We start from the raw sequence: 27,296 nt of genomic DNA on the forward strand, positions 1-27,296 counted from the left end.
TTTTCTTCCTTCTACAAGCCCGTCGCACCTCCAGCCTCAAAGCACCCAGCTTATCCGCCGGGAGCCGACACTCCATTGCCACCGAGTCAATTTCGATTCCCAAGAAACAAATCGTCGCTACCGGGCCCTCCGTTTTTTCCGGCGCCAAAGGGATCCCAAAATCCCTCGCCACCTTCTGCAGGGCATGAAGCAAGTTACCGCAAACCGGCGAACCCCCCGGGCCAACGCACAAAAAATCATCTAAGTAATGGATCAACGAATCGACCCCGGATACTCCCCTCGTTACCCACTCCACGAAGCTACTAAACGCCTCGAAGTATGCACAAGAAAGAGAACACCCCATCGGAAGGCACCGATCCACGTAAAAGGCCCCATTCCAAAAACAACCCAACAGCCGTTGGCTTTCTGGATGCACCGGCAACAACCTGAACGCCGCCTCGATGTCGGTTTTTGCTAGCAGCGCCCCCGGACCCGCAGCCCGCACTAACCCCACCGCCTTATCGAATGAGGTATAAACTACGGAACACAACTCGTGATCAATCCCGTCATTTACCGACGAACCTTTGGGATACGATAAATGTTGAATCAAACGAAACTTTCCGGGCTCGCGTTTAGGGACAATACCCAAAGGGGACACAACTAAATCTTTCACCGGCGACTCCACAAATGGCCCCGACATGCGCCCCAACGAAACTTCTTTTAACAACTTTTCCGACACGACTTCCGCATGCAAGTAAGCCGATTTTAAATTTCTCCGCGTAACCGGAACCTCATAAGGAGGCGGAGGAATAACAAAACCAACACTAAACCCTTCATAAAGCAACTTAGCTGCCGCCCTATCCGGATACTCATTTAGATAAGGGGCCATCCTTTCCACCCTCACCGGCGACACCCCCTTGACCAGCCCCGTGCTGGTTCCCGGACCTCTTTTTCCGCAGACATTTTGCCGCCCCGTGTGATGCCCCATTACACTCGGAGCACACGTGCTTGAACTTGCACGTGGCCCCGAACTTGCACTGGCCTTCATTGAATTGCCAGCAAAACCCCGCCTTTCCCCCGCCGCTTGGTCCACTCTGACTAGTCTGGCCTCCCTGGCCACCGCTCCCGGGAAAGGGCTGCCTAACCGGAGCCGTAACCCGTAACCAGAGAGCAATATCCTTCTGGTCCCACCGAATCGCCGGCCGAACCGCCTTCCGCTGACGGAATTGCTCATCATATCGCAGCCACGCCTGACCCCCATACGCCCTATGAGCCTCCCCAATAGCATCAAAATAACAAAATAACGCCGAACAATTTTCCGGCGCCTTTTCCCCTATCACACTAGCCAATATGGCGAACGCCTGCGACCAATTAACGAACGTCTGCGGGATAAGCCTATACCGCCGCCGTTCCTCCTCGTCCTTTTTACTCTCATCCCGCTTGCTCTTATCCAAATTGAATTTAGCCAGCGGCAAGAGAGAAAAAATTTCAACATATTCATCTTTCCAGATCCGATCACGCACCTCCTGCTTTAAATGCGCCCCCAACGGACCCTCAAAACAAACATACACCTCCCCCCGAGCACGATCGTCCATGCGCACTCGATCGCCGTCCTTCTGTGCCTCAGTCTGCACCGACACCGCGACCGCCTCTCTAACCGCCACCACAGGACGCGCCTGCAACGATCCCACTTCCCTGGGGCCTTCCCAAACTACCGCAGGGGACACTTCCGTTACTACCGGCGCCGCGGCCCTATCCAGGCGCCCCACCAGCTCCCGTAAGCAACCCACTAAATCTGCCAAACCCGCTCCGTCGCGTCCGCCCGCGCCACTACCGGCCCCCGATGCTATGCTAGCAGCCCCCCCGCCGACACCCGACATAAAAATCGCTGGATAAGACAATAATGGAGTTATACACTCACCGGGCTGCACAGGCGCTGTGTTCCCGTCAGCCGGACCATCCTGACCTCGACGATAGACGTCCAGTTCACCTTCCTCCAGTTCTTCTCTCGCCGACGACTGTCCCTCCCAACGACCTCTTCGGAAAGGGGATGAGGACGCGCTGACCGATGGGCCGGCAACCTGCCGCCCGACCGCCGGGACCCAGACTTCCGACCGGACCTGTTGCCTCGACGTCGCTGCAGATCTAGTCGTCCGTCTAGACGATCCTGACGAAGCCTGCCCCCTGGCCGGAACATCACCATGCGGGGCGGCCGTACCTTGCTCTCGACATCTTCCATCTGATGGGGGAGGGGTGACAGGGAGCCCGGCCTGCGACTCCCTGCTTACCGCCGGACCCCGTCGCGGCCTGGGATTCCTGCCAGGACGCAGGGCCTGGGAAGGGGCGGTCCTCCCAGCTGCCTGGCCTGCAGCGTCCGGGATCGGGCTCCCTCTGCGACGCCGTGTCCGCGGGACTACCTCCGGACTCAGGCGCTCTGGAGGTCGGGACCGCCTAGAGGGACGGGTCGACACAGCCTGCATCGCCGTCACCCCTGCTACCGCTCTCTGCCTGCCCAGCGCAGGAGCGGTTGTTGCCGACTCCCCCCCCGCCGCCATAGCCATGCTCGTAGGGGGGCCGGGGGAGGGGAGCCTGTCCCTTACAACAGACCCCGAACGCCGTGCCCGACGTGGCGAAACGGCGTCCGGGATCCGCGTTAATGCAGCCACGGTCTCCTCCAGCCATCCGGGACCGTGGTGCACAGCAGCGGCACGCAGCCGCTCTAAAATCAGGGCCTCTGCCATACTAAAAAGCCGGGCAACGGGGAGCTTTGCTTCTTGTGTATTACTCCTCCCGCTGCTTCCGGCTCAATGCCGAGAAACAGCGGGAAGCGCAGTAACGGCCCCCCCGTCCCCCCTAGCTCCTCCCCGTCCCTCCTTCAGCTCCTTCACCTTTCCCTCACCTCTTAACATTAACCCTTTCCCTACCAGGACGGTCATGTCGGCTTCCCTCAAGCCTGCAGCTGCGTCCAGCCTCTTCTATAACAATGCTACATCTATATGTGTAATCTATAGGGCCTCTTGGAATTGGAGGCAATGTTATTGACAGATTATGAGCCCCACAGAGTGATTAGCTGCGTACAGTGCTGTGGAATATAGTGGCGCCATAAAATATAACCAATAATTATAAATAATAACTATTTCCAGGGGACCCCTGCCAGGAATAAGAAGAAATCCTTTATTTGACCCCAAGTTAGTAAATGAGCTGCTGTCATTTAGATGGACGCCCCTGTGCTCCGGCAGGGAATATGAGGAGTAGGTAAGGGGCCATGGACAAGGTGAAGATGTAGTTTGACAGCCAGCCAAGACTATAGAGACCAAGGAGACGACTCCACCAAGTGATTAAGAAGAATTGCTAAGCAATGTCGGCATGAATACAGCTGTATAGCACAGGGACATTGGTAAGAAGACATACTCTATGTGTCTTATGTGGGGTTTCTATGGCTCTTGTCGGATAGAATAATGGAGAATTGTACTATTGAGAACAATAAAAACTATGCGTCATCAAAGGAGAGGGAAGCCTCAGATCAGGATAACCCTAACTCTCGTCTATATGAGAAGATCATTACTTCTTTAACCCCTTAACGCTCAGTGACATACTATTCCGTCATGGAAACCGCCCCGTTCGCGCTCCATGAAGGAATAGTACGTCACGGGAGTAACGGCCATTTCGGCCGTCCTCCCGACACATACAGGAGCTGTGACAGCTGCTGTCTCGTACAACAGTTGCCGCAGCTCCTACAGCGGAGACCGATCGCTATGTCCCCGCTGATTAACGCCTTAAAAGCCGCGTTAAATAGAGATCGCTGCTTTTTAGGGGTTAAGCTACCATCGCCGACCTGCTACACGTTAGCGACCTAACAATGGCGTCCGGCTATGCCATTGACAGAAGCCTAGTGGATCCTGACAAAGTCAGGACCCACTATGCTTGCTGTCAGTGAGTAGCTGACAGCTCTAATACACTGCACTACGCATGTAGTGCAGTGTATTAGAATAGCGATCAGGGCCTCCTGCCCTCAAGTTCCCTAGTGGGACAAAGTAATAAAGTTAAAAAAAAGTAAAAAAAAGATGTGTAAAAATAAGAAAATAAAAGTTTTAAAAGTGATCAAAGTAAAAATCCCCCTTTTTACCTTATCAGTCCTTTATTATTAATAAAAATATATAAACAAACAAATAAACTATACATAATTGGTATCGCCACGTCCGTAACGGCCTGAACTACAAAAGTATTTTGTTATTTATCCCACGCGGTGAACGCCGTAAAAGAAAATAATAATAAACCGTACCAGAATCACAATTGTTTGGTCACTTCACCTCCTAAAAAATTGAATAAAAAGAGATCAAAAAGTCGCATGTACCTAAAAATGGTCCTGATCGAAACTACAGTTCGTTACGCAAAAAATAAGTCCTCGCACGGCTTTATTGATGGAAAAATAAAAAAGTTCTGCCTCTTATAATAAGGTAACAGAAAAAGTGAATGATTTTTTACAAAATGTATTTTATTGTGCAAATGCCATAAGACATGAAAAAACTATAAACATCTGGTATCGCCGTAATCGTATCGCCCCGCAGAATAAAGTGAATATGTCATTTATAGCGCACGGTGAATGCTGTAAAAAACAATAGAATAAAAAACAATAGTAGAATTGCTGTTTTTTAGTCACCACGCCACCTAAAAATAGAATGAAAACTGATCAAAAAGTCGCATGCCCCCCATGAAAACTGCAATGAATTCCTCAAGGGGGTCTAGTTTCCAAAATGGGGTCACTTTTTGGGGGTTTCCACTGTTTTGGCAACACAAGACCTATTCAAACCGGACATGGTGCCTAAAAAAAAGGAGGCCTCAAAATCCACTAGGTGCTCCTTTGCTTCGGAGGCCGGTGCTTCAGTCCATTACCACACTAGGGCCACATGTGGGATATTTCTCAAAACTGCAGAATCTGGGCAATACGTATTAAGTTGCATTTCTCTGGTAAAACCTTTTGTGTTATAGAAAAAAATTGTCTAAAAAGGATTTTCTGACAAAAAAATAAATAAATGTAAATTTCACCTCTACTCTGCTCTAAATTCCCGTGAAACACCTAAAGGGTTCATAAACTTTCTAAATGCTGTTGTGAATACTTTGAGGGGTCTAGTTTCTAAAATGGGGTGTTTCATAGGGGTGTCTAATATATAGGCCCCTAAGAGCAACTTCAGAACTGAAATGGAACCTAACAAAAATAAATTAGGCAATCCTTCGCTTCTTACATTATACTGATAATGAGCAATGCCCACCCCGAGATGACCCCAGTTTTGACCGTTTGTATAAACGGAGACCCCTATTAGACCGTTTCAGTGCCCAGTTTTCCGAAGTATACACCCCCAAGAAGTGTATTTCTATTGATGAGTCCTTGTTAGATTTTAAAGGGAGGCTTCAATTCCGCCACAACCACAACCATAAATGAATTCCTTGAGGGGTGTAGTTTCCAAAATGGGGTCACTTCTGGAGGGTTTCCATTGCTTTCATACCTCTGGGGGTCTGCAAATGCGACATGGCACTCGAAAACCAATCCTGCAAAATCTGGACTCCAACAAACACATAGCACTCCTTTGCCGTTAGAAGGAGTTTATTACCACAAATGGGGTATTGCCGCATTCAGGACGAATTGGGGAACAAAATGGGGTATTTTATTTCTTGTGAAAATAAGAAATTTTATCAAAAATGGCATCTTATTCGAAAACATTTCATTTTTTAAATTTCACAACCAAATTGAAATACGTGCTGTGAAAAAACTGTGTGGTCAAAATGGTCACAACAACCATACATGAATTCCTTGAGGGGTGTAGTTTCCAAAATGGGGTCACTTTTTGGGATTCCCATTTCTAAAAACGGCAGAATCTGGACAATACATATTTAGTAGTGTTTCTCTGGTAAAACCTTCTGGAATAAAATTGAAATTCAGCAAGAAAAATGAAATTTGCAAATTTCACCTCCACTTTGCTTTATTTCCTGTGAAATTCCTAAAGGGTTAAAAAAACTTTCTAAATGCTGTTTTGAATAATTTGTGGGGTCTAGTTTTTAAAATGGGGTGTTTTATGGGGGTTTCTAATACATAGGCCCCTCAAAGCTACTTCAGAACTGAACATGTACCTTAAAAAAAAGGCTTTTGACATTTTCTTAAAAATATGAGAAATTGCTGGTTATGTTCTAAGTCTTGTAACGTCCAAGAAAAATAAAACAATGTTCAAGAAAACTATGCCAATCTAAAGTAGACATATGGGAAATGTGAACTAGTAACTATTTTGGGGGGTATAACCATCTGTTTTACAAGTAGATGCATTTAAATTCAGAAAAATTTGCAATTTTTCACAAATAAACACTGAATATATCGACCAAATTTTACCACTAACATGAAGCTCAATGTCTCACGAGAAAACAATCTCAGAATCGCTTGGATAGGTTTAAAGGGAATGTATTGCCAGCAAAACATGTTTTTTTTTTTAGTTAAACAATTAGTGTGTAGGTGATTAAACATTGTTCTAATTTTTTTTATTTTTTTTCACGAGTCAGGAAATATTATAAATTGGATTCAATTTATAATATTTCCCAGCACTGGTCACTAGATGGAGCAATTCCCAAAATTGCAGCATTGCATGTGGTAAAGCAACCACATTGCTTTATGCTGCAAAATTGGGAAAAAATCCCTCGCTCTAGTGAGCTCTCAGAATCCCCCCCTCCTTTATCCTGGCTAGTGCCGGGAGAAACGAGGGGTTTGAACGGTCTAACCTCCTACACTGTGTGTCGCCAGTTTTTGAGCTAACACACAGTGTAGAAGGTTTACATACACTAGTAAACACACACTGAAACACGAACATACATAGAAATCACTTACCTGCTCCAGTCGCCGCCGCTCCCTCCGGTCCGTCCGCTCCGTCTGCTGCCGCTGCTCCATGTGCACAAGTCCGGAAGCCGCGACTGGAAGTAGTCATCTTACTGTCCGGCCGCGACTTCCGGTCCACAGGAAAATGGCGCCGGACGGCGCGCATTTCAAATTGGACTGTGTGGTAGCGGCACATGCGCCGTTCCCACACACACGGCGTACACCATAGTGGATGGAACGGGCCCCGTTCGCATTCCCTATGGGACTGGAGCTGCCGTATTCCATGTCTGTATGTGTCGTTAATCGACACATACAGAAATGGAAAAAAAAATGGCAGCCCCCATAGGGAAGAAAAAGTGTAAAAATAGAAAAAAGTAATAGACAAACACACAAATAAATATAAACGTTTTTAATAAAACCCTAACATAAAACTGATATAAAAAAATTTTGGTGACACTGTTCCTTTAAGCATTCCGACGTTATTACCACATAAAGTGAAATATGTCAGATTTGAAAAATGGGCTCTGAGCCTTAAGGCCAAAACAAGGCTGCGTCCTTAAGGGGTTAATCATGGTCCAGATACTTTTGTGACTTAATGGACTGCAATTCTTTCCAGCATTCAGCTAATCACAGTGATGTCGCTGGATGCTGGAGCTGTCAATCAAGGCTAATCAGGGGCATTGCTAGGGTCTTGAAAGATCATAAGCCCCGAGACATAAATTTACCCCCGTAAAATAAATAAATTTTTACATACATATCGGAGATAGCATATCTATAAGATTAAGACTATAGCTACACTGCTGGGTAGAATTTGATGCATTGTCTCAGCAGACAGTATCATACATGACAGAGGCGTAGCTAGGTTCTCCAGCACCCGGGGCAAAGATTCCGTTTGGCGCCCCCCCCCCCAACCTCTTTCCCGACAACTCCTTCCCCCTCGCCTTGTTTGTTTTCTCTACCAATCGACGTGTCATTGCTTTTTATGTAACACATTTGTACATCTTACAAGCAATATGGTTCTATACACAACACCAGAACCAAGCTCAGTACATAAATACAACACCAGCACAAATACAGCTCAATTTAGTGCAACCCCTGCTGTATAGGTGTGTACGGCGTAAAACTATAGCTCCCAGCATGGCCCGAACAATGGTAAGGATATGCTGGGAGATGCTGTTTCACAAAAAAAAAATCATACCACGCATTGACTCACTGCAGATCATACAGTGACTACATGACCTGCCTAGGTAGAGTCGTGGGTTAACCTTAAACCATACTATCCCCCATCCCCATTTAGTAACGACACATGACACCGAGGTTGGATGTGAAATGGCCACAGCAGCCGTTTATTAATTTCACAGTTTTATAAAAACAATTTAAATCCGAAACATTCGGATAACTAGTTAGGAATCCACCAGAGAATTCCTCCTAATAATTCACATGACCCAACATGGGTCAGAATCATAAATAACAATTAAACGTTAACATTAACCCGAGCAGAGGAAGTCCTTGAAGCCCCTTCAGATGTTCCTTTCAAGAACACACCGAATTAGCCATCTGCAAACCACTAATTACCTCCAGCCGTAAACCAGCTCGGAAGCACCGTTCACCTCTGCAGATGGCTCCAACCACTAGAAGTCCACTTCAAGGGGATAACACCCGATGAAGCCCTCAAGTGATATACCGACCACTAGAAGTCCACTTCAAAGGGATAACACCCGATGAAGCCTTCAAGTGACATACCTTCTACCAGAAGACCACTTCAAAGGGATAACACCCGATGAAGTCTTCAACCATGTACCTTTTTTGGGGGACGCATACCCCCGATGCGACCCCCCCACCATTTTGTACTGACTGGCCTCAAGGACTCCCCCCGCCAGCTGCCATGACAACAGAACCTACTCCGGAAAAAAGAAAAACATGTTAAATAAGCACACAAAATAAAACACAACGCTCATAGCCAGACGTACATAAGACCTAAGGAGTAACAAAACAAGGGTGGGAGGGTGGGAGCTTTGCTTACTGTGTGTTACTCCTCCCGCTGCTTCCGGCTCAATGCCGAGAAACAGCGGGAAGCGCAGTAACGGCCCCCCCGCCCCCCTTAACTCCTCCCCGTCCCTCCTTCAGCTCCTTCAACTTTCCCTGACCTCGTAACATTAACCCTTTCCCTACCAGGACGGTCATGTCGGCTTCCCTTAAGCCTGCAGCTGCGTCCAGCCTCTTCTTGACCTGCCTAGGTAGAGTCGTGGGTTAACCTTAAACCATACTATCCCCCATCCCCATTTAGTAACGACACATGACACCGAGGTTGGATGTGAAATGGCCACAGCAGCCGTTTATTAATTTCACAGTTTTATAAAAACAATTTAAATCCGAAACATTCGGATAACTAGTTAGGAATCCACCAGAGAATTCCTCCTAATAATTCACATGACCCAACATGGGTCAGAATCATAAATAACAATTAAACGTTAACATTAACCCGAGCAGAGGAAGTCCTTGAAGCCCCTTCAGATGTTCCTTTCAAGAACACACCGAATTAGCCATCTGCAAACCACTAATTACCTCCAGCCGTAAACCAGCTCGGAAGCACCGTTCACCTCTGCAGATGGCTCCAACCACTAGAAGTCCACTTCAAGGGGATAACACCCGATGAAGCCCTCAAGTGATATACCGACCACTAGAAGTCCACTTCAAAGGGATAACACCCGATGAAGCCTTCAAGTGACATACCTTCTACCAGAAGACCACTTCAAAGGGATAACACCCGATGAAGTCTTCAACCATGTACCTTTTTTGGGGGACGCATACCCCCGATGCGACCCCCCCACCATTTTGTACTGACTGGCCTCAAGGACTCCCCCCGCCACCGCGAAACAGGCCTTGACCACCTTAAGCCTGTGAGTTCCTCCACACCACCACCGCCCTTTCTATGCCTTCTGCTATAGCCAAGCTCCAAATATCAATGCCAACCTCGGTCAGATGAACCCCATCACTCCTCCAGAAATTCCCCAATCCTGACTCCAAATCCCTATGCCTCACGCAAATGCCCCCGTTCTTCGCCACAAAACGGGACACCGCCCGGTTAACTTTTATCCGAGCCTTATTGACTCTCTCCACCGATCTAGCTAACCGCCAATGCTTCCTTGGGACTATGTCCGACCACACTACCACCAACTTGGGATAAGATACCCACAAACACAACAAATCATGTTTGATATCCCGCACCAACTCACGAAAAGGGCGGACTCCTAAGTCATTCCCACCCACGTGCAACACTAAAATCTCCGGAACCCTATCAAGCCGCACATATGTCTGGAATTCCGCCAACACCCTGTTCCACGACATACCTCTAAACCCCAGCCAATGCACAACCGCATCCTGTCGCGGAATGCGCAACTGGCGACCATCCGGGCGGACGTCCGCCCTCAAAGCCCCCCAGTGCACGTACGAATGACCCATCAACCACACCAGACAAGGAGGCGAATCTGAAACGGAAAACACAGTTAGGCACCACCATATAACATTTGCAAGCATAAACAACAAAATTACAACATATGGGGGCGGACATAGGACTTAAACCTTTTAGACTCCCAACGACCAATACGCCTCACCCCCTCGTCATCCAACCCCCAGCGCCCTGCTTCCGTTGCTGCGCCAATCCGGAAGGAATGAGATGAATATGAGCCTGCCGCAACCCCAACTGCCGTCAAACATTTTTTAAAAACAGCTCCAAACTGAAACCTGGACAAGAACGACCCGTCCACATGACGTAACAAAGGCAAATCTGGAGACCCCCTGTTTTTTGTAAAACCCCGCATGCACTCTACTGGGCACATGACCGACCCCGGGAGAGCGAACAAAACTATCAGTTTTCCCTTCCCTAATTGGTCAGTTTTTGATCTACGCAACCATACCTCCAATCGATCTGCAAAAAGGCTCACCTCCCCAGATCTCAGCCCCCCTGCCTGTTTAGTACTTGGCGACACCAACTCACCTATTCTAAATGCTCCGAAGAACGCCAACGAGAAAGCCAACCGAAACAAATCCATTTCATCTGAAGAACGACATACCGATTCCAATGAACCGCCCAACAAGCCCAGCAAAGCAAACGACACCGGCCTTCTACTATCCGCCTCCACCCTACCTCTGCGCAACCCCTTCAAAGCCTGCGATACCAGAAATTCCTTCGATACATCCCGCAAGCCCCGCAACTTAAGCCCAAACGCCACCGCGGATATAAAACCGGTTCACCTTCGCTACTGAAAACCCCCCCTCCCAGGCATCCCCTAACCAATACAAAAGTGCCACCAACCTGTCTCTATCCGTATTGACATCACCCAACCCTCTTACCCACTCCTCCCACTGCCTCCAACAAGCAGCATAAGCACTCCACGTCGTGCGCGCCAAAGACCTTTGTAACAGCTGCTCTACGGGACCGATACCAGATCCCATAGATGATCCGGACACGCCAAACCGAGACGTTCCGCTCCCGGGGCCAATTGCCGAAACCGGTCCCACTGCGAGCGAGAAAGAGCATCAGCAACACAATTCCGTACACCCGGGACATGCACCGCCACCACCCACGCGTTCAACGACAAACACACCAACACTAAATGTCGCAACAATTGAACTACCGGAGGAGAGGACGCCGTGATGTTATTAATGGCAAGCACCACCCCCATGTTGTCGCAGTAAAAACGGACCTTCTTATCCCTGAGCCTGTCCCCCCAAATGGTAGCCGCCACCACGATGGGAAACAGCTCGAGCAGGGCCAGATTCCGCGTCAATCCACTGGACACCCAGCTAGCCGGCCATTGACCTGCGCACCACGGACCTCCCCCGTAAGCTCCAAAGCCACCCGCCCCAGCCGCATCCGTGAAAATATTCAGATCACTCGTATCCTGCGCTGGGGCCATCCATAGCGAGCGACCATTGTACTGGCCCAAGAAGTCATCCCAAACCTGAAGATCAGCTCGGTGCTCCTCCTTGAGCCTCACAAAATGATGCGGCGCCCGCACTCCCGCCGTTGCCGCCGCCAACCTTCTACCAAACACCCTCCCCATCGGCATAATCCGGCAGGCGAAATTCAACTTCCCCAGCAGCGACTGAAGCTCCCTCAGCGACATTTTCTTCCTTCTACAAGCCCGTCGCACCTCCAGCCTCAAAGCACCCAACTTATCCGCCGGGAGCCGACACTCCATTGCCACCGAGTCAATTTCGATTCCCAAGAAACAAATCGTCGCTACCGGGCCCTCCGTTTTTTTCCGGCGCCAAAGGGATCCCAAAATCCCTCGTCACCTTCTGCAGGGCATGAAGCAAGTTACCGCAAACCGGCGAACCCCCCGGGCCAACGCACAAAAAATCATCTAAGTAATGGATCAACGAATCGACCCCGGATACTCCCCTCGTTACCCACTCCACGAAGCTACTAAACGCCTCGAAGTATGCACAAGAAAGAGAACACCCCATCGGAAGGCACCGATCCACGTAAAAGGCCCCATTCCAAAAACAACCCAACAGCCGTTGGCTTTCTGGATGCACCGGCAACAACCTGAACGCCGCCTCGATGTCGGTTTTTGCTAGCAGCGCCCCCGGACCCGCAGCCCGCACTAACCCCACCGCCTTATCGAATGAGGTATAAACTACGGAACACAACTCGTGATCAATCCCGTCATTTACCGACGAACCTTTGGGATACGATAAATGTTGAATCAAACGAAACTTTCCGGGCTCGCGTTTAGGGACAATACCCAAAGGGGACACAACTAAATCTTTCACCGGCGACTCCACAAATGGCCCCGACATGCGCCCCAACGAAACTTCTTTTAACAACTTTTCCGACACGACTTCCGCATGCAAGTAAGCCGATTTTAAATTTCTCCGCGTAACCGGAACCTCATAAGGAGGCGGAGGAATAACAAAACCAACACTAAACCCTTCATAAAGCAACTTAGCTGCCGCCCTATCCGGATACTCACTTAGATAAGGGGCCATCCTTTCCACCCTCACCGGCGACACCCCCTTGACCAGCCCCGTGCTGGTTCCCGGACCTCTTTTTTCGCAGACATTTTGCCGCCCCGTGTGATGCACCATTACACTCGGAGCACACGTGCTTGAACTTGCACGTGGCCCCAAACTTGCACTGGCCTTCATTGAATTGCCAGCAAAACCCCGCCTTTCCCCCGCCGCTTGGTCCACTCTGACTAGACTGGCCTCCCTGGCCACCGCTCCCGGGAAAGGGCTGCCTAACCGGAGCCGTAACCCGTAACCAGAGAGCAATATCCTTCTGGTCCCACCGAATCGCCGGCCGAACCGCCTTCCGCTGACGGAATTGCTCATCATATCGCAGCCACGCCTGACCCCCATACGCCCTATGAGCCTCCCCAATAGCATCAAAATAACAAAATAACGCCGAACAATTTTCCGGCGCCTTTTCCCCTATCACACTAGCCAATATGGCGAACGCCTGCGACCAATTAACGAACGTCTGCGGGATAAGCCTATACCGCCGCCGTTCCTCCTCGTCCTTTTTACTCTCATCCCGCTTGCTCTTATCCAAATTGAATTTAGCCAGCGGCAAGAGAGAAAAAATTTCAACGTATTCATCTTTCCAGATCCGATCACGCACCTCCTGCTTTAAATGCGCCCCCAACGGACCCTCAAAACAAACATACACCTCCCCCCGAGCACGATCGTCCATGCGCACTCGATCGCCGTCCTTCTGTGCCTCAGTCTGCACCGACACCGCGACCGCCTCTCTAACCGCCACCACAGGACGCGCCTGCAACGATCCCACGTCCCTGGGGCCTTCCCAAACTACCGCAGGGGACACTTCCGTTACAACCGGCGCCGCGGCCCTATCAAGGCGCCCCACCAGCTCCCGTAAGCAACCCACTAAATCTGCCAAACCCGCTCCGTCGCGTCCGCCCGCGCCACTACCGGCCCCCGATGCTATGCTAGCAGCCCCCCCGCCGACACCCGACATAAAAATCGCTGGATAAGACAATAATGGAGTTATACACTCACCGGGCTGCACAGGCGCTGTGTTCCCGTCAGCCGGACCATCCTGACCTCGACGATAGACGTCCAGTTCACCTTCCTCCAGTTCTTCTCTCGCCGACGACTGTCCCTCCCAACGACATCTTCGGAAAGGGGATGAGGACGCGCTGACCGATGGGCCGGCAACCTGCCGCCCGACCGCCGGGACCCAGACTTCCGACCGGACCTGTTGCCTCGACGTCGCTGCAGATCTAGTCGTCCGTCTAGACGATCCTGACGAAGCCTGCCCCCTGGCCGGAACATCACCATGCGGGGCGGCCGTACCTTGCTCTCGACATCTTCCATCTGATGGGGGAGGGGTGACAGGGAGCCCGGCCTGCGACTCCCTGCTTACCGCCGGACCCCGTCGCGGCAGGGAATTCCTGCCAGGACGCAGGGCCTGGGAAGGGGCGGTCCTCCCAGCTGCCTGGCCTGCAGCGTCCGGGATCGGGCTCCCTCTGCGACGCCGTGTCCGCGGGACTACCTCCGGACTAAGGCGCTCTGGAGGTCGGGACCGCCGAGAGGGACGGGTCGACACAGCCTGCATCGCCGTCACCCCTGCCACCGCTCTCTGCCTGCCCAGCGCAGGAGCGGTTGTTGCCGACTCCCCCCCCGCCGCCATAGCCATGCTCGTAGGGGGGCCGGGGGAGGGGAGCCTGTCCCTTACAACAGACCCCGAACGCCGTGCCCGACGTGGCGAAACGGCGTCCGGGATCCGCGTTAATGCAGCCACGGTCTCCTCCAGCCATCCGGGACCGTGGTGCACAGCAGCGGCGCGCAGCCGCTCTAAAATCAAGGCCTCTGCCATTACTAAAAAACCGGGCAACGGGGAGCTTTGCTTACTGTGTGTTACTCCTCCCGCTGCTTCCGGCTCAATGCCGAGAAACAGCGGGAAGCGCAGTAACGGCCCCCCCGCCCCCCTTAACTCCTCCCCGTCCCTCCTTCAGCTCCTTCAACTTTCCCTGACCTCGTAACATTAACCCTTTCCCTACCAGGACGGTCATGTCGGCTTCCCTTAAGCCTGCAGCTGCGTCCAGCCTCTTCTTTACTGATTAGAGGCAGAATAAACATTTACATTAAGTGACTCACCGGTAACGTCTCAGATTCTAGTTCTTTTTCTCCATCCGGTCCAGACCTCTATGATGACTTCTCCCGGTCACAGACCATTTCTGCAGTTTGCCGCTCAGATGTCTTCAGCTTCTCACTTTACCAACATTTCTGCACCTCTAAATAAATATAAAGTTATCATTATACCACACACTACACCCCTAAATATAATAGCGCCATACACTGCACCTCTAATTATAATAGCACCATACACTGTGTCACACACACACACACACACACACACACACACACACACACACACACACACACACACTGTGCCCCCTGTAGATAGTGCCTGCCATAGAGCCCCCTGTAGTTAGTGCCCCCATATAGCCCACCCCTGTATATAGTGTCCCACAAATAACTCCCCCTATAGTGCTCTACAGATAGCCCACCCCCGTATATAGCCCCCTGTAGATATAGCCCAGCCCTGTATATAGTGCTCCACGTATAGCCCAACCCTGTATATAGCCCCCTGTAGCTATAGCCCACCCCTGTATATATTGCTCTAAAGATAGCCCACCCCTGTAAATAGCCCCCCTGTAGATATAGCCCACCCCTGTATATAGCCCCCCTGTAGATATAGCCCACCCCTGTATATAGTGCTCCACAGATAGCCAAACCATGTATGTAGCCCCCCTGTAGATATAGCCCACCCCTGTATATAATGCTCCATAGATAGCCCACCCCAGTATATAGCCCCCACTGTAGATAGACACCCCCCGTAGATAAAGCCCCCCGCGTGTAGATAAAGCCCCCCCCCGTAGATAAAGTCCCCCTTGTAGATGAAGGCCCCCCCATGAAGAAAAAGTCCCCCCCCCCCGTAGATAAAGTCCCCCCGTCCCCCCGTAGACAAAGTCGTCCCCCCTGAAGATACAGCCGCACACTTTTATTACAATTAAAAAAAACAAAAAAACAAATTCAAACTCACCTTATTCCCGCTCCCACGCCGTCCGGCAGCCGTGGAGACCTGCTCTCTTCTGCGCAGGCCTCCTGGGGATTGAACGCAGCGTCTATGAAAGGCGCTGATTGGCTGGGCAGGATGACTTTCCCTGTCAGTCAGTCAGCGCCTTTCATCGACGGAAGCGTCACTGGTACAAAAGGTACCAGTCGCTTCATTCGTGGAAAGGCGCTGAATGGCCGGGCACGGAACGTGCCCGGTCATTCATTGCTTCTAATTATACCTGTGTCCTTGCGACACAGGTACAATTATAGTGCAGGAGGAGGTGGCGCTGGCGCCCCCTCTAAGCTGCGCCCGGGGCACATGCCCCGCTTGCCCCCCCCTAGCTACGCCCCTGTACATGATAGGCTTAGATACATGGCCCCAGTAGACAGTATCACACATGATAGACTTAGGGCTTATTCAGATGAGCGTGATTCTCATCTTAGTGCTGTGCGTTGAAATAGCGCACAGCATACGCACAACGCATAGCATGGAGCTACTGAGACATGCGTGAGTTTTCACGCAACAAGTGTCTGTTTCGTGAAACTCACTGCATGTCCTATATTGGTGCATTTTCACGCACATAGTCGCCCATTGAAGTCAAGAGGTGCAAGAAAATCACGGACAGTACACAGACGCACATCCGTGTGCTGTCCGTGTTTCACGGATCAATTACACTGAGGAAAAAAAAGTGTTTGCAAGAACGTGAAAAACGCATGCCACACGCAGAGCACACTGATGCAAAAACGCAACGTACACGGACAGATTTACGTTTTTTACGCACGGAAATCTGTCACGCTCAAGTGAATGTAGCCTTAGATAAAGGTCCACAGCAGTAAGTGTCCCTGTGCTAACCTTCAGGGGTAAATATGTCATTTCTGGGGCCCCAAGCAAAGTTATGTCTCGGGGCTCTAATCAAAGACACCTGTAGAGCATTCCCCTTACGATGCCCCCTGTATACAGTGTCACAACCCCCCTGTATGGTTCCACGCAGTCCCCCTGCCATACATTGCCCTTGTAGACAGTGCCATGCAGTCCCCTGTAGGAAGTCCCACATAACCACCTTGTCTGAGCAGACAGTATCACACATGATAGACTTAGAATCAGGGCCCCAGCAGTAAGTATCCTTGTACTAACATATGTCCACCCCCTAAAAAAAATGTGTGTGCATGTATGTGTGTGCATGTATGTATGCAGGGGCGTAGCTAAAGGCTCATGGGCCCCGATGCAAAAATTCTTACTGGGCCCCCCCGCCCCCGCAAACTTCTCATGGCCGACGGTCCGCAGCTTTCAGCTGCATCGCTGGGTCTCCTAAGTGACCCAACAATGCAGCACTAGCAGCCGGGGGCGTCACTAAGGCTGGGTCCACACACCCTATTTACGGACGTAATTCGGGCGTTTTAGCATTGAATTACGTCCGAAAATGCGGCTCAAAAGCGTTGGCAAACATCTGCCCATTCATTTGAATGGGTCTTACGATGTTCTGTGCCGACGGTCATTTTTTTTACGCGCCGCTGTCAAAAGGCGGCGCGTAAAAAAGACGCCCGCGTCAAAGAAGTGCCTGTCACTTCTTCAGGCGTAAATTGAGCCGTTTTCCATGGACTCCATAGAAAAACAGATCCAATTACGTCCGTAATGGACGCAGCGAAAGACGCCTGCACATGCCATTACGGCTGAAATTACGGTGCTGTTTTCTCCTGAAAACAGCCCCGTAATTTCAGCCGTAACAGACGCTGCCGTGTGAACATACCCTCAGGGCTTAAAATGTCAGGGAAATAGCCCCAATACATATGTGTCCGCCCAAAAAAAAGTGTGTATATGAGACCGCATAGCATATCTATTGCACTACGACCCTATAAACTATGGATAGGATTAGATACAGTGGCTCAGCAGACAGTATCACACATGATAGGATTAGATACAGTGGCTCAGCAGACAGTATCACACAAGATACGATTAGATACAGGGCCCAGCAGACAGTATCACACATGATAGGATTAGATACAGTGGCTCAGCAGACAGTACCACACATGATAGGATTAGATACAGTGGCTCAGCAGACAGTGCCACACATGATAGGATTAGATACAGTGGCTCAGAAGGCAGTATCACACATGATAGGATTAGATACAGTGGCTCAGCAGACAGTATCACACATGATAGGATTAGATATAGGGCCCAGCAGACAGTATCACACATGATTGAATTAGATACACAGCTCAGCAGACAGTATCACACATGATTGGATTAGATACAGGGCCCAGCTCGCTGACATTGCGTCTCCAGCGCTGGACCCAGGATAGGTAAGAATAATAATTTTGCTTCTTTATGTGTTACTGATTATTTTTGTGTGTTTGTGTTTTTTTACAGGTTCGGTTGTTGGACTTCGGATACGAGGACGACTTCAATGACGGCGTTTTTTTTATTCTCAATAAAATGGTTAATGAGGGTTGTGTTTTTTTATTTCAATAAAATATTTTTTCTATGTGCTTGTATCTTTTTAAACTTTATTATCACCGCCTTAGTAATGGCCGCCGGCTGATTGACAACCTCCATTACTAAGGCGAGGCTTAATGTTAGCAGGTGCAGAGGCTAACACTAACCCCCATTATTACCCCGGTACCCACCGCCACCAGGAGTACTGGGAAGAGCTGGGTACGTACCAGTACCCGACCATCTGTAGTGACGGGCAGGCACCGGGGTGGCCGCAGGCTGGTAGTATTAGGCTGGGGAAGGCCAAAAACAGTGGCCCTTCCCACCCTTGTAATGCTGCCTGCTGCTGCTGTGTTGTATCTGACTGGTTATGAAAATTGGGGGGGGGGGGAACCCCACATCGTTCTTTCCAATTATTTTTTATTTTTATTTTTTTAAATGACGTGGGGTCCCCCCCATTTTTCATAACCAGCCAGATACAATAAAGCAGCAGCAGCCTAGCATCCCCAGGGTAGGAAGGGCCACTGTTTTTGGCCTTTCCCCTCCTGATAATACCAGCCTGCGGCCACCCCAGTGGCCGACCATCACTACAGATGTTCAGGTACTGGATCGTACCCGGCTATTCCCAGCACCCCTGGTGGCGGTGGGTACCGGGGTAATAAAGGGGGTTAGTGTTAGCCTCTGCATCGGCTAACACTAAACCCCGCCTTAGCAATGGATGCTGTCAATCAGCCGGCGGCCATTACTAAGGCGGTAGTAATATAGTTTAAAAAAAAAAGACAAAGACATAGAAAAAATATTTTATTGAAATAAAAAAAAAACCCACACAGCCCTCATTAACCATTTTATTGATAATAAAAAAAAAGCTGTCATCGAAGTAGTCCTGGAATCCGACGTAGTCCAACGACCGAACCTGTAAGAAAACACACAAAAAATGATTAGTAACACGTGTGTTAGGCTTAGATACAGGGCCCATGTGTGATACTGTCTGTGGGACCCTGTATCTAAGCCTACCACAACGTAGGCTTAGATACAGGGTCCAGCAGACAGTAATCTTATACAGTATAAGATTACTGTGTGCTGGCGCCCTGTATCTAAACCTACAGTGTGGTAGGCTTATATACAGGGCCCGTCAGACAGGATAACACATGGGCCATGTATCTAAGCCTACCATGTGATTGGCTTGGATACAGGGCCCAGCAGACAGGATCACGCATGGGCCATGTATCTAAGCCTACCATGTGATTGGCTTAGATACAGGGCCCAGCAGACAGGATCACGCATGGGCCATGTATCTAAGCCTACCATGTGATTGGCTTAGATACAGGACCCAGCAGACAGCATCACACAATCTGTGATCCTGTCTCATGGGCACCCTAAGCCTGCTACATCGTAGTCTTAGGGGTTGTACAGTCCCTAAACATTGATGGCCTATCCTCAGGATAGGCCATCAATAGCTGATGTGTCTCTCGGGACCCGCAAATCAGCTGTTTTGAAGGGGCCGCAGCACTCGTACGAGAGCTGCTTCCCCTTCATTTCACTACTCGCCCACATTGTGAATCGCCGACACGGATTCACAGTGTGACCGGAATGAAGTGACAGGAATGAAGGGGAGCAGCTCTCGTACGAGTGCTGCGGCCCCTTCAAAACAGCTGATTGGCGGGTCCCGGGAGTCGGACCCCGCCAGTCAGGGCTAACCTTACCTTCCTCTTCGGCCGCGGCGGGAGTTCTGTCGTGTCGATGCTGTGCGCGGCGCATAGCGCTGTGACGTCATGCGCTACGCACTGCGCTTGACGTCAGGACCTCCGCTGCGATCCGGAACCAGGAAGGTAAGTAAAGTATGTTACTATAGTAACAGGGGCCCGCGGCCCGAGTTACTATAGTAACTTTTTATTGATGTGGTGCGGGGGGCCGTGGGCCCCCCTGGCTTCGGGGCCCGGTCGCAATTGCGACCGCTGCGACCCCTATAGCTACGCCAGTGTATGTATGTATATATGTGTGTACATGTATGTGTGTGTATATGTGTGTGTATGTATGTATGTATGTATATAGACAGCATATCATTAGCACTACGACCATATAGCTATGGATAGGATTAGATACATTGGCTCAGCAGACAGTATCACACATGATAGGCTTAGATATAGGGCCAAGCTTGCTGACATTGCGGGTCCAGCGCTGGACCAGGAAAGGTTAGTATAAGAATTGCATTGCTTTTTCACGTGTTACTAATATTTTTGGTGTGTTTTTTTTTACAGGTTCGGTTGTTGGACTATGTCGGATTCAAGGACTACTTTGATGGCAGAGTTTTTTTCATTTTCAATAAAATGGTTAATGATGGTTGTTTCTTTTTTATTTCAATAAAATATTTTTCCTATGTCCATGTATTTTGTTAAGCTTTTTTACTACCACCTTAATAATGGCCGCTGGGGCTTAATGTTAGCCAGTGAAAAGGCTAGCACTAACCCCCCTATTAACCCAGTACCGACCGCCACCATTGGTACCAGGAAGAGCTGAGTACGATCCAGTACCCGACCATCTGTAGTGATGGTCAGGTACTGGGGCGATTGCATGCTGGTATTATAAGCCTGGGAATGGCTAAAAACAGCGGGTCATCTCACCCTGGTAATGCTAGCCTGCTGATGCTATGATGTAGCTGGCTGGTAATAATGGGGGTTAGTGTTAGCCTCTGCACCAGCTAACACTAAGCCCCGCCTTAGTAATGGACGCTGTCAATCAGCCAGTGGCCATTACTAAGGTGGTAGTAATGAAGTTTAAAAGAAAATAAAAAGACATTGGTTTTTTCCTCCCCACCTTCCAAAAGCCATAATGTCTTTATTTTTCTCGTCGATATAGTGCTATGAGGTCTTGATTTTTGCGGGACGAGTTGTAGTTTTTCTTTGCACCATTTACTCTGCCGGATATTGTACTAGGAAACTGAGAAAAAATTATTTGTGGGGTAGAAAAGGAAAGAAACAGTGATTCCTCCATTGTTCTTTGTGCATCGTTTTTACAGAGTTCGTTGTGCAATTCAAACAACATGTTAACTTTATTCTGTTGGTCAATACGATTACGGCGATACCAAATATGTATGGTTTTTTCTGTATTTTACTACTTTTACAAGTAAAAACCGAAGTGTAAAATATAAAATGTATTTTGTGTCGCCAAATTCCGAGAGCCATAACTTTTTTATTTTTCCGTCGATTATGTAGTATGAGGGCTTATTTTTTGCGGGATAAGCTGTGGTTTTTAATGATATCATTTTGGGGTACATGTGACGTTTTGATCACCTTTTATTTCATTTTTTGTGGGAGATTGGGTGACCAAAAAATTTAGATTCTGGTGTGTACAATTTATTTTTTTTCCGGCGTTCACCGTGCGTGTGAAATAATGATATAATGTAATAGTTCAGACTTTTACGGACGCGGCGATGCCAATTATATTTATTTATTATTTTACTATGCTCTAGGTGGAAAATGGGAAAAGGGGGTCTTTTTGAACTTTTAATTTTAATTATTTTTTTTTACATTAAAAAAAACGTTATTTTACTAATTTTTACTTTATTTTTTTATTAGTCCCCGGACTTCAACCAGCGATACTAAGGTATTGCAGTATATCGTGACTCTGACCGGAGGCAGGGCTTAATAGGAGCACAAAGATGGCCGACCTGGGGTTCTTCATTAGGCCCCCAGGCAGCCATACCAACCATCGCCCCCCCTGCGATTGCGTTGCGGGGGAGGCGATGAACTGTTAGAGTGTGTCGCCTCCCTCTTTCTAACGATTTAAATGCTGTGGTCGCTATTGACCGCGGCATGGACCGTGTTCACTCCGTGAGCCCGTTCCATACTTCCCTTACCCAACTTTGGTGTATGGATACGTCAAATGTTGGGAAGGGGTTAAAGATTATTTTAATAACCAATTAACGGTAATATTTAGAGATACGTACGATTTATTGTTCGTATTTGGATTGTTGATATGACAGGTTACGTGTGAAACCCTGCACTTTGACCCTGTGTGACGTCTGCTCTTCTGATTATATAAATAATTGTCAACGTGAATTATAATTTTCCATGCCTGAAAAATTTGAGGCAGCGCTCAAATGGACGGTGAAAAATAAGAAGCATTATTCACCTAAATGTGCAACGCTTCCTCCTCAATTGAATTGGTCTAAAACATCGCACATGTGGGTGATACAATACTATTTCTCATTTGAACACATTAGCTTTTCTTCGTTATTACTTTTCTAGTCACCCTGTATTTATATATCCCCCCTCTTATACTATGGTATCTTCTTTGTACACCATGGTGCCATAATGTGATGACTTCATAAAGCAGATATGTCATCCACCTTCTTGACCAATCATGGTATGTTCTTCCATGGTGTCATAGTGTGATGACATCATAAAGCAGTCATAGGTTAACTTATCACTTTCTCCTTGATTTGACCTCTCTGATTATGGCGAGTGTACTGAGCAGAATGCTTATTTTCTGGCTTATCTTTGCTTTATTTGTTGCTGAAACAGCAGCATCTGAGAATGACCGACCATCCAGGTCTTCTCCCATCCCAGCTTATGCTGAAGGTAAGAACAATGTCCTTTATTATATGTAATATGGAAGCTTGTAGATAGAAATGCCGCAGTTGTGGATTCTCTAGTGTGAAGAACTCCCCTTTATTACATGTGTTTTATACATAGGGGGGATGTAAAGTGGGTGACCTCTTAAAAGCAGATCTCCAGGACCCCCCGTTATTACGGCTCATTTGTCTCAGTACATGGGAGGCCGTTACCTTACTGTAATATACATGTTATGTGCCCATAGTATATACTTATCTCTGGTATTGATGGAAATGTAATGATAAAGGAGGTGAACCCTTTACCAGTGACTACAGATGTACAATGTAGGACCCTCCAGTAATCCACAATCTACTATTACATATCACTACGATGTTTGGCCCCAGATGTCACCAATGATAATAAAAGGTCATGTGTTTCATTCTTTTCTTATAGGAGAAACACAACGTGATTTTCTCAGGGGTTTGAGACAACTCAAACAAATCATGGATGAATTTCAGTCCGTACAAGGTAAGTTTATTTATTGCCACCATTTTATTCTACAATTGTCCTCCCATCTTAAAGGGGATAAAATCTCTGTTATGTCAATCACATAGTGATCACAGTGACCGGACCCCCAACTAATCTAAGAACAAGGGGGTCCTGTCCCCATACTGTAAATTATAAGGAATATTAGAAGTCATGTAGAAATGTCCTCAGCCGGCAGCCTGTTATATGTCCTACAGCTCCCTGGTGACCTCTAATATTCTTCTCAGTTACAGTAGGAGATACATGATCACATATATAATAATAACAGATTGGTACTATAAACATATGATGTATATTATACTCAGGATAGATAATACAGGAAACATAAATAACCAATAAATGGAATGTCCTTCACATAGGAACATCTGATGTACAAACTGAAAAACCTAAAACACGTCTGAGGAAAATTGTGGTGACTCTTCCTCCGACCATCGATGGTAAGTGTCTTCTGGACGTCTTCTGTGTCTTCAATGGCAGAAAACTCATTATATTCATCATTTACATTGTTTATTTGATTTTTCTATAATATATTGTTTTATTATTTACAGAAAAGACGTCTGGCGAGATAATAAAACCATCGTCCATCGCCGTGCCAACATCCCCTGCAGGTAATATAATAACACATTATACAACAGACTCATCTCTATCCATAGAGGACATAGTCCCATACTGTAAATTATAAGGAATATTAGAAGTCATGTAGAAATGTCCTCAGCCGGCAGCCTGTTATATGTCATACAGCTCCCTGGTGACCTCTAATGTTCTTCTCAGTTACAGTAGAAGATACATAATCCCATATATAATAATAACAGATTGGTACTATAAACATATGATGTATATTATACTCAGGATAGATAATACAGGAAACATAAATAACCAATAAATGGAATGTCCTTCACATAGGAACATCTGATGTACAAACTGAAAAACCTAAAACACGTCTGAGGAAAATTGTGGTGACTCTTCCTCTGACCATCGATGGTAAGTGTCTTCTGGACGTCTTCTGTGTCTTCAATGGCAGAAAACACATTATATTCATCATTTACATTGTTTATTTGATTTTTCTATAATATATTGTTTTATTATTTACAGAAAAGACGTCTGGCGAGATAATAAAACCATCGTCCATCGCCGTGCCAACATCCCCTGCAGGTAATATAATAACACATTATAGAACAGACTCATCTCTACCCATAGAGGACATAATGGCTCCGCTTATACATGCAGCAGTCAGGGACAGAAGATACAAGTCTCCATCCCGCACATTGTCTTGAGTCCACACTCAACATCCTGGAGGAGGCACCTGAAGACACTTGTGGTCAGCAATGTATAGAAGGACGTCCAGTCAGGAGGAGGAATCCTGGAGACATTTCAGTAGACTAGAACCCCATTACTTCACCATATAGAGTCATGTATTACACTAGAACATGGTCCCTAATGATCCCCCAATGCTGATATATAAGGAGAGTAGGGAACAATAAGGCGTCTACTACATGTGGAGAAGGTGGGCTCCGCCATTATATTGTCTCCATAACAATGTTGTATGTGAATGACTCTCTGCTCTGTGCAGCACATCAGAATGGATTAGGATTATTAGGATTAGATCAACAATTTCTCTGTATTTTCTTCCAGGTCCAACAAGTGCATTAACAACAAGCACAACACAGGGGTTTACATCCCCGACTGCTTCTGATCTACAGGGGATCGGTGAGTTCTCTAGATACATATATTGTCTGTTCTAGTACAAGGCTGATACTGGAATAAGATTCTCCATATATTGGGGTCACTTATTGTTATTTTTTTGTGAATAATTATAATATGTTCTTGTTTATTATAGTAAAGACGTCTGCTGCAACTGAACAACTGTTGCCGACCACCACGACCACATCCCCTGCAGGTAATATAATAACACATTATAGAACAGACACATATCTATCCATAGAGGACATAACGGCTCAGTTTATCATGCAGCAGTCAGGGACAGAAGATACAAGTTTCCATCCCGCACATTGTCTTCTGTGTCCACACTCAACATCCAGGAGGAGGAACCTGAAGACACTTGTGGTCAGCAATGTATAGAAGGACGTCCAGTCAGGAGGAGGAATCCTGGAGACATTCCAGTAGACTAGAACCCCATTACTTCACCACATATAGTCATGTATTACAGTGTTAATGGATTAGGATTATTGGGATTAGATCAACAATTTCTCTGTATTTTCTTCCAGGTCCAACAAGTGCAGTAATAACAAGCACAACACAGGGGTTTACATCCCCGACTGCTTCTGATCTACAGGGGATCGGTGAGTTCTCTAGATACATATATTGTCTGTTCTAGTACGAGGCTGATATATTGTACTAAGTATCTATATATAAAGTAGATGACTAATAATGCAGTTTAATTACTTCTATGTAATAGAATAGGCTGGACAAGCTATGAATATATAGTTATGGAGGGTAATTCAAGTACTTTTCTCACATAGGACACTCCAATGGAATTTCCACCAAAAAACAACTAAAATCCATCATTGTTCCACGTGGAATCCTCCATGGTAAGTTTATCTTGATCTTCTTGTTGTTCTCAGCTTCATATCTTGTTCTTCATGTGGAATCTATAATTAATAAAAATGTAACATCTCCAAATGTCCCAGTGTAGAAGAAGCGGAGATGTAGAGGGGACTGGAAATCATGGAAATATTACAGGAAATATATATGATGCTCTTATCTGGAAATAATAATTCCTAAGAGAGTCTGAATACTCAGTTACATCTCTGTAGTCTATTTGGTAGAAATGAAATCTTCAATAATAAAAGTGCATGTGAATTTTTATCATACAGGAGAAATCGGTTTTACCACAACAATTCAACCAAAGAAAATCCGGGTTGTATTTAGGAGAAAGCTTGGTAAGTTCTGTCTGAGGAATATCTTTATAACCATTGAGACAATTAATCTCCTGAAAATTACATGTAACCATGACCCAATGTATTTCTACAGACAGTAATTGTCATGAGGCAGTTGTAATTGGAGCTGTTACTATATATATATATACATATACATACATACATTTATAGTGCATGTAGCTCTGGCCTTATACCTACAATATAATAAATTATCTCATACAAAGAAGGACAATATGGTGGTAGATCCACCGCTGTGTAGAAAGACATACTGCACCCTTTTCCAGACTGGCACGCCACTCACCAGTATTATTTATATATGACCCATTAGAATAACATGAAAGGGTTTGACCCTTTGCTCTACATGACGCTTTATTCCACTATCAATGAAGGAAATATCTCCTGATGGAGCTCACACTCATATTCTACATTGACTGACAATATACACCAGGCTCTCCTCCAGTCCACTATACCCCATAGCTTTCCTGTGATAAATGGGTTCACTAATCTGGTTGAGTAGAAAGCACAGAACCTACACAGTGGCCATATATAAGCACTAATACACTGCAGAGTTATACATTAGGAGGAAACATCTGCAATGGAGTAAAAAGAAGATGGAAGGAAATACATTGAGTGTACTAATGCCCACTAATGCCACAGCCTGTTACCAGTAGATGTATCAGTCATTAGGAGAGTAGATATAATATCTATAATATCACAATATCAGGATTCATACTTGCTTTGCTTTAATCTCATGGCCTTTATTATTTTGTTTCTGATTTTCAGGTCGTAAAATCAATGAGGACATAGAAACATCCGACCATGCAGGTAACATCTTCTATCTATTACATCATTCATATTATATATATGCAAAGCATGGGAGCACGGCCCGCAAAATGCAAAAGAACGGACATGTTCCATAATTCCCGGAACATTTCCGCGGC

The 27,296-nt window shown here is 47.2% G+C and overlaps 1 long non-coding RNA gene across 1 annotated transcript; it reads left to right on the forward strand.

Moving 5' to 3' along the window:
* Positions 1-24,366: 24,366 nt before the first annotated feature.
* On the forward strand, positions 24,367-25,159 carry LOC142748243 (uncharacterized). The gene is made up of 3 exons (XR_012882203.1): positions 24,367-24,439; positions 24,551-24,610; positions 25,091-25,159. It is a non-coding gene; the product is annotated as an uncharacterized LOC142748243 (long non-coding RNA).
* Positions 25,160-27,296: the final 2,137 nt, after the last annotated feature.

This window comes from Rhinoderma darwinii, chromosome 3 (genome assembly GCF_050947455.1).
Source record: "Rhinoderma darwinii isolate aRhiDar2 chromosome 3, aRhiDar2.hap1, whole genome shotgun sequence".
In the NCBI taxonomy this organism is placed as follows: domain Eukaryota; kingdom Metazoa; phylum Chordata; class Amphibia; order Anura; family Rhinodermatidae; genus Rhinoderma; species Rhinoderma darwinii.